Source organism: Rutidosis leptorrhynchoides, chromosome 2 (genome assembly GCF_046630445.1).
Source record: "Rutidosis leptorrhynchoides isolate AG116_Rl617_1_P2 chromosome 2, CSIRO_AGI_Rlap_v1, whole genome shotgun sequence".
Taxonomy (NCBI): domain Eukaryota; kingdom Viridiplantae; phylum Streptophyta; class Magnoliopsida; order Asterales; family Asteraceae; genus Rutidosis; species Rutidosis leptorrhynchoides.
The window spans coordinates 438,939,950-438,957,684 of NC_092334.1; positions in this window are offsets into that span (position 1 = coordinate 438,939,950).

Below are 17,735 nucleotides of genomic sequence, written 5' to 3' on the forward strand. Positions count from 1 at the left end.
TAGAATGAATTTTCAAAAGATCAAATGTTTTCATAAAGATCCAATTTCCTTAATGGATCTAAATTTTTATAGTCATGTGGGACTGCAAGCCATATCGTTACTACCATTGTTTATACCGCCATATCAAAATCACTGATGTACAAAGTGTGAAGAATAAAGAAGTGATTCTAGTATTTCAAGACTATATTGCTTGAGGACAAGCAACGCTCAAGTGTGGGGATATTGATAAGGCTAAAAAGGAACATATATTTCATAGCATTATTCCCTAAGAAAGACAAGATTTTAGTTGCAATTGTTCCATTTTCAAGTGATATTCGTTTATATTAAATAAGTGCGAAGACAAAAGGCAGATTCGACAAATTGAAGACAAAAAGGTCCAAAAAGCTCAAAAGTACAAGATACAATTAAAAAGGTTCAAATTATTGATGAAGAACGTCTAAAAATGACAAGAGTACAAGTTACAAAACGCAAAGTACACGATATAAAATAGTACGCAAGGACGTTCGAAAATTCGGAACCGGGACATGAGTCAACTCTCAACGCTCGACGCAACGGTGTAAAAATTACGAGTCAACTATGCACAAGAATAAAATATAATATTTAAATAATTCATAATAAGAATAATATTAAATAATAAAAAGTTGTTAATTTAGCATAGTTCAGGGGTCGTAAATGAAAATTCAATTTCATATTTTGCCTATAAAAGGCGATGATTATTGATCAATTTTAAGCATCCCTTTTTCTATCCTAAAAATCTATTATCAATATCAATATCTAAAAATCTCTATCATAATGTTAATGTAATAAGATATAACAATAATCTTAATTTTAATTTTAAATTATGATAATAATAAGATTTATGATAGAGATCGTTTGAGTGTGTAAGTCGAAATTCTGTCCGTGTAACGCTACGCTATTTTTAATCATTGTAAGTTATGTTCAACCTTTTTATATTAATGTCTCGTAGCTAAGTTATTATTATGCTTATTTAAAACGAAGTAATCATGATGTTGGGTTAATTACTAAAATTGGGTAATTGGGCTTTGTACCATAATTAAGGTTTGGGCAAAAGACCGACACTTGTGGAAATTGGACTATTGACTATTAATAGATGGGGGGTATTGTCTAATTGAGTGACAACTCATTGGAGTCTGTCGAACCTATCTTCAAATTAATTATCCTAATAATTAATAATGATTATGGTTGTCCTATTTAGTGACGTTCATATGGAATCTATTATAATCATTTAATTAATTATTCGGGTTGGGTAATTGATTATTCAAACTGATCAAGTGGGTAAATTAATATTCATATCTAATCAAAACAGGGGTAGATTACATACAGTGATAACTGGTGTAATTGTTGACAGAAGTGATAACTGCGTCACAGTTTAAATCCTTAATTAGTTGGAATATTTGACTTCGGGTATAAGGGTAATTTGACGAGGACACTCGCACTTTATATTTATGACCGATGGACTATTATGGATAAAAACCAGATAGGTATCAAATAAACCATGACAAAGGACAATTAACCCGAATAACAATTAATTAAAATCAAAACGTCAAACATCATGATTACGGAAGTTTAAATAAGCATAATCCTTTTATTTCATATTCTATCGCAATTTTATTTATTGTTATTTTATTTATCGTCATTTATTTATTTTACGCACTTTAATTATTGTCATTTATCTTTACGCTTAAAAATATAAAATCGACAAACCGGTCATTAAACGGTAAAAACCCCCCTTTTATAATAATATTACTACTTATATATATATATATATTTATATAAATATAGTTTTATAAAAATATAGTACGTAATCACTAGCTCCCTGTGGAACGAACCGGACTTACTAAAAACTACACTACTCTACGATTAGGTACACTGCCTATAGTGTTGTAGCAAGGTTTAGGTATATCCCATCCGTAAATTAATAAAACTTGTGTCATATTTTGTAGTATTTCCTAGTAAAAATAATACTATTTCGTACCCTCACGCTACCACATCAAGTTTTTGAAAAAACTTGATGTGGTAGCGTGGGGGTACGTGATAGTACTATATTTTACTACGAAATACGTTACAAATTACACAAGTTTTAATTATTTATCTACAAATGGGATATACCTAAACCTTGCTACAACACTATAGGCAGTGTACCTAATCGTAGAGTAGTATAGTTTTTAGTAAGTTCGGTTCGTTCCACAGGGAGCGGGCTTATTAAACACTATATTTTTAAACAACTATATTTGTACAAAATATATATAATTATATATAATAATATATAAAAGGGGGTTTACCGTTTAATGACCGGTTTGTCGATTTATATTTTAAGCGAAGCGTATAGTAAATGACGATATTTAACTAACAATATAAAATAAATAACAATAATTAAAATGACAATAAATAAAAGTACGAGGAAAAATGAAATAAAATATATTATGCTTATTTAAACTTCCGTAACCATGATGTTTGACGTTTTGATTTTAATCTATTGTCCTGGGTTAATTGTCCTTTGTACTGGATGTATTTGAAACCTATCTGGTTTTTGTCCATAATAGTTCATCGGTCATAATTATAAACTGCTCGGCAAATTTAACCTTATACCCGAAGTCAAATATTCCAACTAACTGGGGATTCGAACTGTAACAAGGTCTTAATACTTTGCTTAATGAATACACCAGGTTATCGACTGTGTGTAAACCAAGGTTTTAATACTTTGTTAACAATTACACCAATTACCCTTGAATGTAATCCACCCCTGTTTTAATGAGTCCATTGACTATTAATCCATCCCCGTGTCCGGTCAAATGAACAATAATTCGTACTTATAAATATCCCGCCCATCGTGTCCGATTAAGCGTATGTGGTTATATATAGATACGTCAAATCATAACCTTTATATTAAATTAACGAGGTATCGTTAATTTAATATAAAGCCCATTAATAGCCCATAGTCTAATTTCCACAAGTGTCGTTCTTTTGTCCAAACCCCAATTATGGTACAAAACCCAATTACCCCGTCTTTAATATTTAGCTCAACATCATGATTACTTCGGCTCAAATAAGCATAATAATAACTTAAGTACGAGACATTAATTTAAAAAGGAGAACATAGCTTACATTGATTATTTATCGCGTAGTGTTACACGGACAGAGCTCCGACTTTAAAAACCCGTAAAAATAACTTTTTACATAACCCAAACTAATCTAATATAACACTAATCTATACTATATATACATATATATATTTATTTATATTATACTAGGGAGTATTATTATTATTTTTATTATCTCTTTTACATGCAGAACTCGAGAGCTTTTATAGCCAGAACTGAAATTCACTGCTCCGCGAGTCGCGGCCATTTTGGCCTTCCAGCTCCGCAAGTCGCGGAGGTTCCTAAACCAGCCCACAAGTTCAAGATCCAAGGCTGCCGACGGTTTTTATTTAAATATATATAATATATAAATAATTTTTATAATTATTTATATATTATATTATATTTATATACATAGTAGACTCGTAATTTTTTTTCCGTTGCGTCGAGCGTTGAGAGTTGGTTCATGTCCCGGTTCCGGATTTTCGAACGTCCTTGCGTACGCTGAGATATTTTGTACTTTGCGTTTCGTAACTTGTACTCTTGTCATTTTTAGACGTTCCTTATCAATAAATTGAACGTTTTTAATTGTATCTTGTACTTTTGAGCTTTTTGGACCTTTGCGTCTTCAATTCGTTGTTTTCGCCTTTTGTCTTCGCACTTATTTAATATAAACGAATATTACATGAAAATGGAACAATTGCAACTGAAATCTTTACATATCGGAGGGATATTGATACTAAATATATGTTCATTTGGAGCACTATCAAATATCCCCACACTTGAACGTTGCTTGTCCTCAAGCAATACAGTCTTGAAATAAAACACACTAGAATCACTTCTTTATTCTTCACACTTTGTACATCAGTGATTTTGATACGGCGGTATAAACAATGATAGTAGCATTTGTGGTTTACAGTCCCACATGACTATGAAAATTTAGATCCGTTAGGAAATTTGATCTTTATGAAAACATTTGATCTTTTGAAAATTCATGCTAGATTTTACCCTAGACAGGTTTTCCGGAATAACCCTTCACCGGTGTTTGCAAAATATTTTTGTGGGTTGGTGGGTTTCAGATTTGAAAATTTTAGCTCAAAACTTATGGTTTTGTGTCACCCACTTGCTAACGTTGTATTAGGAAAGCAACACGTCCAGTTTACTTGTCCCGTATATTACCTTTCGGTAAACTACCGTCCGGTTGTAAAGGAAAGCGATGAACAAGCAACTGTTAAGGCAATGTCCCGTGACATGCTTTTGATTATGGTCTTTAACGTGTCGGATGCAATACTATCCTTTGTAGGAGCAATAGTAAAGATCACCCTATAGTTTTTCGGTCTTGGCACAAGGTCCTGTCTTCGACCAATATGCAACCACCGTTCTTACGGTTGACACCCGATTTGGTTCAGGTGACCTAATGAATTCCAGGTGAATTCCTAGGATTTTACGTTCAATGAACGCATTGAAAATGGGTTTTCAGAAAACAAATCGGTTTTATTTTTGATCAAAATATTTTCTCGTTCAAGCTCGAGTTTAGATATCATCGAATTCCATGAGTTGTAATTCTCAATCTTTAAAGTCAATCTCAAGGATTGAGTAATATCAGGCTTAAAAGCTGATTTTTAATCTTTGAGGAGATTATCCTTTCTGGGGGTCTGATTCATTAGTCTTATCAAGCTAATTTACACGGCGCCCTCCCCATTTTACGAGACAGATCCTCTCATGGTTAGGATAAGTCTGACCACTTGGCGACCCTGTTTGATGCTGAGGTCCGTGGATTTCCTGCTGATTTTAGAGATGACTTTTCTAGATTTTTCGTCAACCTACAGCTGGTCTGGACGACAACTTCCTGACCTAAATCAAGAAGCGCGTGTCTTTTTCGGAAGACTTTACTTCCTTTTAATGATGGAATTGATTCATCGTGTAGATCCATCTTTCTTTCATCTTTATTACAATTTACCGGGTAAAATAGTTAATTTAGTCCAAAACAAAAGCACCTGCAATAACTTTACAGAAACATGTGATAGACAGTTTTTAATTGAATAACTTGGTATATTCTCCCCACACTTAGTTTCTTTCTTTGCCTTTTTATTCTCTTCTATTCCATTTTAAATGAATTCAAGCGTTTTAAGTTGTTTCTCAATTTATGTCCTTTTTGAGGTAACGATAATTTCGGTATTAACACCTAGTTTTCACTGTTCATAAATATGTATAAACATGATTTTGACTTCATTTAGTTGAAAATTTTTTAATTTTCACAAAATTTGGCAAATAAACCAAGTAATAAACCCGAGAGAATTTATAACCCTTCCCCACACTTAAGATCATGCAATGCCCTCATTTGCATGAAATCAGACTCTAATTATAAATTCATGAGGGTGATTAGTGTAGAAAAGTGATTAAAAATTCCCAGTTTGTACTTACAAAGCTCGTCGAATGATAGATGGCGCGCCTCATCGTTCATTCCTTTTGTTGTTTTATCACACATGTTTTTTTCAAAAACGGTTGGTTTTCTGAACTGTTTACTAATATTTGGAAAAGCGTCTTTTACCCTAACTCATCGTGTATTTTTATTAACGAGTTATGTATTAACCCGAACCCCGAATTTAACATTAAGTGGGGTTAGACTTCCCCACACTTAGCTAACGACATGTGAAGTCGGTGGAATAAGTTCCACGAATTAAAATAGTGAGCCAGTTATTTGCATCTTGGGTGGTATATATTATATCAATAGGTTTAGAGTTTAGACTCACCCGATCGTCACTACTTAATTCTTTTTTAAGTGTAGCTTTTAGTAAATGGATATGTCTCTTTTCTGGTTCTTGGTCAAATGGATCGATATATACCGACATACATATTTCTATAGGGTGGACAATTCCTAATATTTCCTTCCGTTTATTCTCGGGATCAAAGTTTTCACCTCTATTACCCAATTGGGTGAAATCTGAGGTGTCATTATCTATTACAGCTCGTAGTTCATCTTCGGTAGATGACTCTTCTATAGAGAATATTGGGTTGGAAGGTTGTGGAATGGTGAAGTTTGGTTTGGTCTCGGGGTTAAAATTTTCAACGTTATCGTTTTCCCAAGAGTACCAATTTGTCACCCTTATTTCTTCTTCATCATTCATTGATGGATTGATGATTTTGTCGGTAGAGGCTAATGTGTCGATATGTTGTGAATTTGGTAAGACTGAATAAAAAGTATCATCGGGGTAGTTGGTGATTTCGGAGCTCTCGAATTCATCAAAATTCGATGATATGGGATTTTTTTGAACATGTCTCCTCAGATCAACAGGTGTGTAATTTGATAGAGTTTCAGCTTGCCGGTTTACAAACTCTCTCATTTGTTCATTTTGAGCATCGAGTTCTTCAAGTTTGATTTTTATAATGTTTAAAGAATTTTCGAACACGTAATTTTCCTCGTCTTCTGGTTGTTGAGTTTGGATATATTCTTGGGAATAATCCCAATTTGAATTGTGTTCTTCGTAATCGTTCCATTCAGGTTCCGTGGGTGCGTAATTTTCCATAGGAACGTAATAGTAACATTCCCATGTTGAGTGATAATCTCCACAGATTTCACAACCAGTTATCGTTTCGTCGTTCGCGATCCAAGATTGACCGAATGAATTGTTATCAACACTCGTTTGAGGGTATTGATTTAATTGATTTTGGAGTTCAAAAAGAGTTTCCAAGGCCCTGTTTTCAAAATTTTCCATTTTATTGCGATGGCCAAATTTTTAGCTACAATGTGGTGCGTTCACTAATTATCCTATTAGTTATAAAAATAGAAAAACTTATATAAGTTGTCCAATTAATAGACTTTTCTGCTTTTGCCCACGTTTCGAATAGCCAAAAGATGTAGCAGGGAGCCAGGCACCTTTAAATCGGAAAAGCCACAACTCAGCCACTAACAAATCCAACTATTACTACGAAGCAGAAAAATGTCAACGTCCATTAATTTAACCGCTTAAATAATTTTTCTTTCCGTTTGAGATATTAGATAAGAAATAGAGAAAATTCTAAGTCCTAAAAACTAGAGCATCGAGAAATAAGAAAGAAATAGATTGCATGTCGAAAAACGTCGAAAAATAAAAAGGTAGAAAAATAGGCGTCGAAAAATAAAAATAAGAAAGTAGCACAAAAAACGGCGTCGCAAAATTCTAAAGCACCTAAATCTTAGTCTAAGGAATAAGCACTTAAGGGATTTTACGGCAAGACCTAAAAATCTAGAATTAAAAATAAACTACGGCAAATACTAAACTTAAAACTAATTACGAGCGAAAAATATACAAATTACGCTAAAACAAATAAAAAAATACGATAATATAAAAAGATATAAAAAGTGATAAAATTACTTATTGTTATAAAAATATTATTATTATTTTTTTTTATATTATTTATTTTATAAAACTATTAAATTATATATTTATAAAAACTAGATTAAAATTTAAAAATAACAAAGTAAATAAATAAACTAAACTAAATAATTAATTAAGATAACTTAATTAGGGTTTAAATAAAAATAATAATAATTATTACACTGTAATTAATATGTCGACAGAGGTTACCAGACGTGTCTGAGGTGCTCCACGAGTTGCGAGGTTCCCAGTTTTCCGCGAGTCGCGGGGGTTTAAAATTCAAACGTGACAGGTCAGTTTTACAGGTTCAACGTATTTATTTTATTTTTATTTTATTTATTTTTCTGTTTTGTATTTTTACAAAATATTTTTATATAGTAAATAAACACTTATATTTAAAAAAAAAAAAAAAAACTAAAATAGAAATGAAAATATTTTATAAAAACAGATTTATATATATATATATATATATATATATATATATATATATATATATATATATATATATATATATATATATATATATATATATATATATATATATATATATATATATATATATATATATTTTCGGTTTTTAATTTTTTTTTTAGATTTTATATTGTTTTTCTAAAAATAAAATATAAATATACAAAAATAAATTAAAAATATAAAGTTTTCCAAAAATACTTGATGTCAAAGCAGAGGGGTATAAAATACTATTAATTTTTACAAGGAAAAACTATTAAATACGATACAATTTTACACAAGATATTTATTTATTTATAGAATGGATATACTTAAACCTTGCTACAACACTTATAGGCAGTGTACCTAATCGTACAGTAGTGTAGTTTTTAGTAAGTCCGGTTCGTTTCACAGGGAAATCTTTAAACAAAGCTCAACGCTATATTAGTTTACTTTTATAAAAATACAAATATATATATAAGTAATATTATTATTATAAAGGGGGGTTTTTACCGTTTAATGACCGGTTTGTCGATTTTAAGACTTTAGTCGCAGTTAAAACCTAATGTAAAATATAAAATAAATACAAGACTTAAATTAAAGCGTAAAGTAAATAACGATAATGAAATTGCGAATAATAAAAGTGCGATAAAATAAAATTGCGATAATTAAAAAGTACGATAATTAAAAGTGCGATTAAATAACAATAAATAAAAGTGCGATAATTAGAAGTGCAATTAAATATAAAATAAAGGAAATTAAATATGAAATAAAAGAATTATGCTTATTTAAACTTCCGTAATCATGATGTTTGACGTGTTAATTTTAGTTTTATGCCCATGGGTTAATTGTCCTTTGTCCTGGATTATTTAATCTGTCCGTCTGGTTTTTGTCCATAACAGTCCATCAGTCATAAATATAAAGTGCGAGTGTCCTCATCAAATTATTCTTATACCCGAAGTTAAATATTCCAACTAACTGGGGATTCGAATTGTAACAAGGTTTTAATACTTTGTTTAATGAATACACCAGGTTATCGACTGCGTGTAAACCAAGGTTTTACTACTTTGTTAACAATTACACCAATTACCCTTGAATGTAATTTCACCCCTGTTTTAATTATTCTAGTGGCTATTAATCCATTCCCGTGTCCGGTTAAATGAACGATTATTCGTACATATAAATACCCCGCCCATCGTGTCCGATTGAGTGTATATGGTAATTTATAGGGACGCCCAATTGTAAATCTTTATATTAACATTAACAAACTTTCATTTAGTTAAACAAATATAAAGCCCATTAATAGCCCATAGTCTAATTTCCACAAGTGTCGTTCTTTTGTCCAAACCCCAATTATGGTACAAAGCCCAATTACCCAATTTTAGTAATTAGCCCAACATCATGACTACTTCGTTTTAAATAAGCATAATAATAACTTAGCTACGAGACATTAATGTAAAAAGGTTGAACATAACTTACAATGATTAAAAATAGCGTAGCGTTACACGGACAGAATTTCGACTTACACCCTTACAACATTCGCTAACATACCCTTATTATTAGAATTAAAATTAAAATTAAAATATAAATTATATATATATATATATAAATTTTACGTATGATAAGAGAAGAAAAAGATGATGATTTTGATCAGAATTCGGTTGGCTTTATAGGCAGTTTTCAAATTTGGGGCTCCGCGACTCGCGGTGAAAACCTCTTCAAACTCCGCGAGTCGCGGAGGTTACTTTTACAGCTCAGTCCTTGGAGTTTTTCTCTGCCGACGGTTTTTTATTTATAAATATAATATATATATAATTAATATAATTAATTATATATTATATTATATTTATATACATAGTTAACTTGTAATTTTTAGTCCGTTGTGTCGAGCGTTAAGAGTTGACTCTGGTCCCGGTTCCGGATTTTCGAACGTCCTTGCGTACAATTTTATATTTTGTATTTTGCGTTTTGAATCTTGTACTCTTGTAATTTCGAGACGTTTCTTATCAATAATTGGAACCTTTTTTATTGTCTTTTGTACTTTTGAGCTTTTTGGTCGTTTGCGTCTAAAATTCGTCGAATCTGTCTTTTGTCTTCACCTTTTATTATACAAACGAATATCACTTGTAAATAGAACAATTGCAACTAAAAGCTTGTCTTTCTTGAGGAATAATGCTATGAAATATATGTTCGTTTTTAGCATTATCAAATATTCCCAAAAAGGATAATCTCCTTAAAGATTAAAAATCAGCTTTTAAGACTGATATTACTCAATCCTAGAGATTGACCTTAAAGATTGAGAATTACAAACTCATGGAATTCGCCTGTCAATTTTCGATGTAAAGAAAGATTGTCTTTTAAAAACGAATGCAATGTTTGTAAAATGTATCATATAGAGGTCAAATACCTCGCAATGTAATCAACTATTGTGAATTGTTTATAATGTATATGAACGGGTCCTTTCAGTTGGTATCAGAGCGGTGGTCTTAGCGAACCAGGTCTGCATTAGTGTGTCTAACTGATAAGTCGATAGGATGCATTAGTGAGTCTGGACTTCGACCGTGTCTGCATGTCAAAAGTTTTGCTTAACATTTTGTGTCGAAAATTAACTACTTATCATCCTCAGGAAATTACCTGCTTATCATTTTTAGTCTAAGACACGTCTTGCTGCATTGATTGCATGAATAGTGTATAGACAAAAATTCATATCTTAGCATATCTGCTAAATCATATCTTATCGTATCTGTTACTTTAAACTTTGCCTGACATATCCCGCAAAGTCCTCCGCAATCTACGAAATCTTTTGATCTATATATATATATATATATATATATATATATATATATATATATATATATATATATATATATATATATATATATATATATATATATATATATATATATATATATATATATATATATATATATATATATATATATATATATATATATATATATATATATCTATGTAATTAGAATACACTCCGTTAGCCAAACTCATTTCATATCGAAAAAAAAAATCCTTTATCCAATCGTACGAAATGGAATTCGTCATCAGTTCGAGTCACTCAGATTCTGAAATGGAATCCCATTCAAGCTCCGAAAGCAGTGTGACCGGAATAGATCAACCAATCAGTCATCACCTATTCTGGATGAATTGGGGATGGATTCGTAGCCTCCTCAATCATTGGAAACAAGAAGAAGGTGATCCCTTCCATCTACCACATTGCCCTCTTGACGAAGAACCTGAAGCACTTACCGGCGAACCTGTCCGAAGCACCATTTTCTCGCTCATTTCCAGAGTATCTCGTTACGATTATATATTACATCAAATTTTATATTTTATTTATCCGCTCGTCCGAACCGACAATCACCCCTGTGTAATAGAAGAAGTCAACGAGCTTCGCGCTCGGGTAGTGGCTTTGGAGAATATGGTGCAGAGATTACAAACACCAGCAGCAGCATCAGCAGCATAACCAGTACCACCATCATCAACTCCAACAGTACCATTACCACCTCCAACCACAACCGCGTCGTAAACCTCAACTTCACAATCTGTCCCACGAGCATCAACGTCATACGCACCATAGATACCAAGGAGTACCAACAACAATAACTGACCAAGTATTAATTCATAACTTCATTGGAGAAACATTCTGCGGCGATTATGTAATCTCTAAAGTCTTAGAGATTATCTAATCTAGCCCTAACCATAAATCAGTTAAGCGAACCAAAATGATAGAAGGAAGAGTAGAAACCCTGACAAAAATGGTGCGTGATTAACAAGCTAAACTTGCTTTACCAACAGCATCAACAGTACCGTCAGCGTTACCAGCATCGTCAGTACAGTCAACATCCGAATCAACAACACAGATAACATCACAAACTCTGTCAGTTCAAGAATCACTATGGACATCATTACGAATCAATAACGTGTATATTGTATCAACGAGTTATGAAGAATTAACTCATTCCCTCTCAAGAAATTATATGTATATTATATATATATATATATATTTTGAAATAAATCTTTCCGTGCTAAACTATTGTGTGTGAATCTTAACTACTCGGTTAATTCATATTACAAATATGCAATAATGTACGTCCTTCGGCCGCAACTTAACCAGCGTTAACTACAATCTCTGTCACAATTCAACAAATTCCAATTCATAATAAATCAAGTATATATTTGATTTTACACTTTCATCATTGATGTACCCGAAACTTTTCAGATAACATCATTCGTACTTTGCGAAATTCACAAGAATTCCACGAACCGAATATCATACATCAACAAATAACGAAGTATTGATTCATAATTTCAATGTCATTAAAGAAATACTGCGTAAAAGTTATGTACTTTTTAAAGACTTTAGGGATTATTAAATTCAAGTTTCAACCGTAAATCAAATGAGTTTAATTTAACATTAACTCATTAAATCTATGTTACATCTGAAGAAAATATACATATATATATTTTCATAAAGACTGTAATAAAATTCCTTTGTACAAAATATTAATTGTGAAATTTTTTTTTAACGGGTAGGTAATACCCGAGAGATATATAAATTCACAATTAATATGTTACATTCTTCGAATCTGATTCAGCAAATTATCCATTATACTCCCAACTTTCACAACAATATACATTCTTTTATAGAAATCAAAACAACCATACTCATTCAAAATTTAATTACATATTCTGATTTTGAAATCTCAAAATTCAACTCGAGATATGACCAAAATCATCACTCTTAGATCCTTACATCTTTCACAAGCTATATTTTGACTTCAAAACTGTGTTAGAACATCAAATGTATGTTAACAATTACAATATGTGTTCAAACCCTTCGAAAATTTCTGAAGACACTTCGAATGATGAGCAATCGAGATGATGATCCAACCACATGTTACCCACAGTTATGTACCCGAAAAACTCTTGAAACCAAAGTAAAAGTTTAAACAACGTATCCGCGTCAGATTCTTTGGCATTTATTAGCAAAAATAACTTTGCGACTCCTATTCAAAGTAGCCAGTTTTGTCACAGCTCCAGCAAGTCAACTTCGACTTTTCAGTCAGACTAACCTTATTATAACCTTGAGATATACACCATCGTTACTAGGGAACCTTTTACATTCCACCACATTATTAGCAGATGTACCAACAACTTCATTACCCTTTGACTTTAGCCTCTCCAAAAAGTCATTATAATTATTTATTGAAACCCCATCATTTACTCATTCACATCTTGTAATGAGAATTGCCATACGAATCATTGGGAATTAGCAATCAGTATTTTGAAATCTCGCAGCATGTCTACGCCAACAGTTATATGTGTATATATAACGTCTATCTTTTGGACTTAATTTGAATGTGAAGTTTCTGAAAAACACTCCGAACTAAGAATTGGTTCTCCGAAAATGGAAAAAATGCTGATGAAGCAGCAAAAACTAAAAACGACTTTAAATGGTAAAAGCTGAATGATAATGATGAAGTGTGCTGGCAAAGCGCAGAAAATAGAAGTTTTGGAACTGGAAAACGGATTGAGCAAAGTAGGAAGGAGGCTTTGGACAAATTACAAAGACTGAACCTGACTTCAAAGGATCCAAATGATTCAGTACCTGCTGAAGTCATTAACGAATACCTTGCTCCTGACTCTAAACCCCTGCGGACAATATTCTTCATCATCCTCTGATATTAGAAATTCTAAAATATCATCATATCTTTCATTATAAATATCCTCCATATTTCTGAAGATATTTTCTTAATTTTTCTTATTTGAAATCATTTACCTCTTTGCTCTATCTGTATTACATCATAAAAGAAACTATTTTAGTTTCTAAATTCTGAAACATTCAAGTTTAAAATAGGAATATTTTGAAGTAGTGTTGGGAACTGAAGCATGAATTAGTATATTATAATGACACTTGATCAACGTGATTATATTACAGTAAGTCATGCTGAGTTTCTAAATGGAACGTGATGATTCACAGATCATAATATCATCATGTGCCATGTTATACGACTCTTGTATTCTATTTAACCTCTAAAATATCAAGAAAATATTTCTTGATGATTCGGCCTTTTCCAAGGTATTCTAGTAATTTGACAAGTCAAGATCGTGCCATCACAATTTCCTTCCTAGAACATTAACAATGTTCATTCTGAAATTCATATCTGTGAGTTCTGGACCATTACAAGCGGTGCTTAATCGCAAGAAGAAGAAACAAAAGGACAAAACTCCTAAATAAAAATTGGGGTATAAATTACAGCAAATAAAAGAGAGCATTAACTGTTAATGATAATGATTATAGAAGACAGAAGCAGAGACTTTGAAATATAAGGGAACATATAAAGCCCAACGATAAACCAGAAATTATAAACTATATATATCGATGCATATAGCAATATAAAGACACGGGAGAACTAGAAACACTATAAACCCAAGAGTATAGTAGAAGTAAATAGATTCTTCCGGCGGTAGATGAAAAAGAAGAATGACCAATATGAAAGTTAGAAGTACATCGAGAATCAGAACTGGATGGAGCATATTTATGAATACTTTAAAATATGAGTTGAGGGGGAAAGAATAGAAGGTGATGAAACATGACTAGGAACTTAGAAATCAACAGATTTAACTCACACAATGGCGGAATAAGTGAATCAAACCCTCTAGTGAATAGGTTAATTTTTTTTTGATTAATTTAGTCAAACCACAACTAAATCAAGTGTGAGTAGATCAACACCTAGAGCTATTATTCACCACCTGGGTGATTTGGACTGAGAGAAAATTAGAGGAGCTCACTAGATCTGAGTGTGTGTAACAAATGAGAGGCTTAACCTAAAATTGAAGAACATAAGACTTTATATACCCCTGTTATTGACTCACCCATACGATTCATTCATCACATGTACGAGTTGGCTTCATCAGCCGTACGGGTGATCACTCACTCGTGTCTTCTCATTTAGGTTGTAATTGTGACTTAGCTCAGCATCAGCCGTACGTATGAGCCTGTCAGGTGTACTAGTGAGGCTTCACTCGTACGTCTGACTAAGTCTAACATAGTCAAACATCTAAATCTCGTTCCTGCAGTTCCTGTAACCACATACAAACACGTATAGGATAATAACGGGCAATCATGGTGGAATGTAAACTGTTGTACCTGCAATGGACGTGGGTAGATGTCTAGGGACTTGCATAAAATGCATCAACAGAAGGTGTGAGTTGTAAGGAAACGAAGGAGGTGAATTTATAAGAAAATCTCTGACAGAACAATTAAAATGGACGATCGCATTTAAAGCGGATCCTAATTCCCTTGATTACCGGAGAGTCAAATCTTATTAAGAAGATTTTCTTCAAATCCCTTGAAATCTGGGAATCAATCATATCTACGTCAAATGATAAGATGAATCTACACTTACTCATTTCACTCTTTTATGTTAGCTTCATTCGTACTCTTCATATAAATGGATTGTTTATCCAAATTATTCGCTGATGATAAAACTCTAATTTTCAGCCCGTATGCATCATAAAAACATACTTATTATCATTCACGACCTTTCCACTCAAATTTCGGGACGAAATTTCTTTAACGGGTAGGTACTGTGACAACCCGTAAATTTCCAACCAAATTTAAACTTTAATCTTTATATGTTTCCGACACGATAAGCAATATTTGTTAAGTTAAATTTCAAGAATTTTAAACTATGTTCATACATTCATTCACCCTCGACCAAGTTCCAACGATTCACGAACCATTAAACGAATATGATTATATATGTATATGTGTATATATATTATAACTTGAAACGTAAACAAAATATTAGATTAAATACTTTATATGATTGTATCTGTTTCAAAATGTTTATCAATGGAATTAGAAGATAAGATCAAATGATTGAATTATCAGATATATTGAATTATGATTACAAGTCTCTGTTGAAAGGCCCACGTTGATTTGAGAAATCTTTCCATTTTAACAATATTCGAAAAATGGTAAAGTGATTTATAAATAAGAACAAATTATCAATCATTGAGAACTAGACAAAGGATAGTGGAAGATTGAATCTCATAAAGACTCGATTGATCTATTTAGTTTTAAACGTACAAAAACGTTTTCAGTTTAAAAAGAACTTTATTATTAAAACGTATATAACTTTTATAAATATCTAGAATCACTTTTGACAACTCATTACTTAACTACTATGGTAAAGATAACGATATTTATATTTTATTTTATATATATAACGATTTAAATTAATATTATATATATTTATACGCGTATTATACGTACATAGTTTTATACTTTTACTATACTTAAACTTTACCTTTACTTTATTTTTACTTTACTTTAACTTTAATAATTCACTTTAATAATTCATACTTTAATAATTCACTTTAATAATTCATACTTTAATAATTCACTTTAATAATTCATACTTTAATAATTCACTTTAGTAATTCATACTTTAATAATTCACTTTAATAATTCAAAAATCTATTATAAATAGAATTCAATAGGTTTCATTATTTCATAGAAACTTGAAAATATTTTTCTCTAAACTCTCTCAATCGATTTACATATATATATATTTACTCCGTATTATTTCAAGATATTATTAGTATACATAAAATATTACGACGGAGTGCTGTCCGAGTGATTTCGAAATTGTTTTTCGAGTGGGATAGGATTAAGGAAATTATGGGTTATAGCTATGGAGGTGATTGAGTATGGTTCATGGGTATGCTCGTGAGGTCAATATAGTGTTTATCATTTCCGTTGCGTCTACGTACCTTTCCTGCAGTATTGAATCTCAATATTGATACGTGAGTACTCATAATTTAACTTTTACATACTAATAGTGCATCCCTGACTAGTGCTCGAGTATTTAGGATTATGCATGCTTGTACTTTTAATATTTCCCTTAGACAGGTTAGGTTGAATGTTGAATTAGTTACACTTGCGGTTGAGATAAGGTATAAGATATGCATGTCCTTGGAAAGCTAGCGAAAAATTAAGAACTTTTCCTTTAGATATCGAATGGTTTCGATGAACGGATTAGAAGTTATAATCAATTGAATTTTCGATATTTTTATTAAAAATGATTATTATTATCGTCGTTTTTATCGTCGTTCTAGTTTTATCTTATTATTATGATTATTATTATCTTTATCAATAAAAGAGATTTATCATTAAAAATTGTTATTTTTTTTATTATTACTATCGTTATTATCGTTAAAGTTATAATTAGTATTATTATTATTATCCAATTATTATTATTATTATTATTATTATTATTAGTATTATTATTATTATTATTATTATTATCGTTATTAATATATATATCATTATTTAAAAATGGTTATTGTTATTGTTATTATTATTATTACTATTATTACTATATTATCATTAAGATAATTATTAGTATTATCGTTAATAATGTTATAGTAACTATCATTATTAATATTAGTGTATTTAAAACAAATATTTGTAACACCTAATTATTTTGATTACTATTATTATCATTATTATGAACACGATATAAAAGACGATTAAAAGCTATTAAACGAAACGATTAGGAAATAATGAGTAAGAGTATCATGATGAAATTAAAATATTATAAGATATTGATTTAGATAAAATTATCGTTCTTATTATTTTTATCATTACTATTATTATTAAAAGTATCGTTAGTATTAAAACTATCATTTTAACAAAAATTATTATTTTAATAGAAATGTCATTGTTACTATAAAATATCATTATTATTATTATTATTTTAAATATAATTATTATTTTAAAGATAATATTAAAAATTATCGTAAA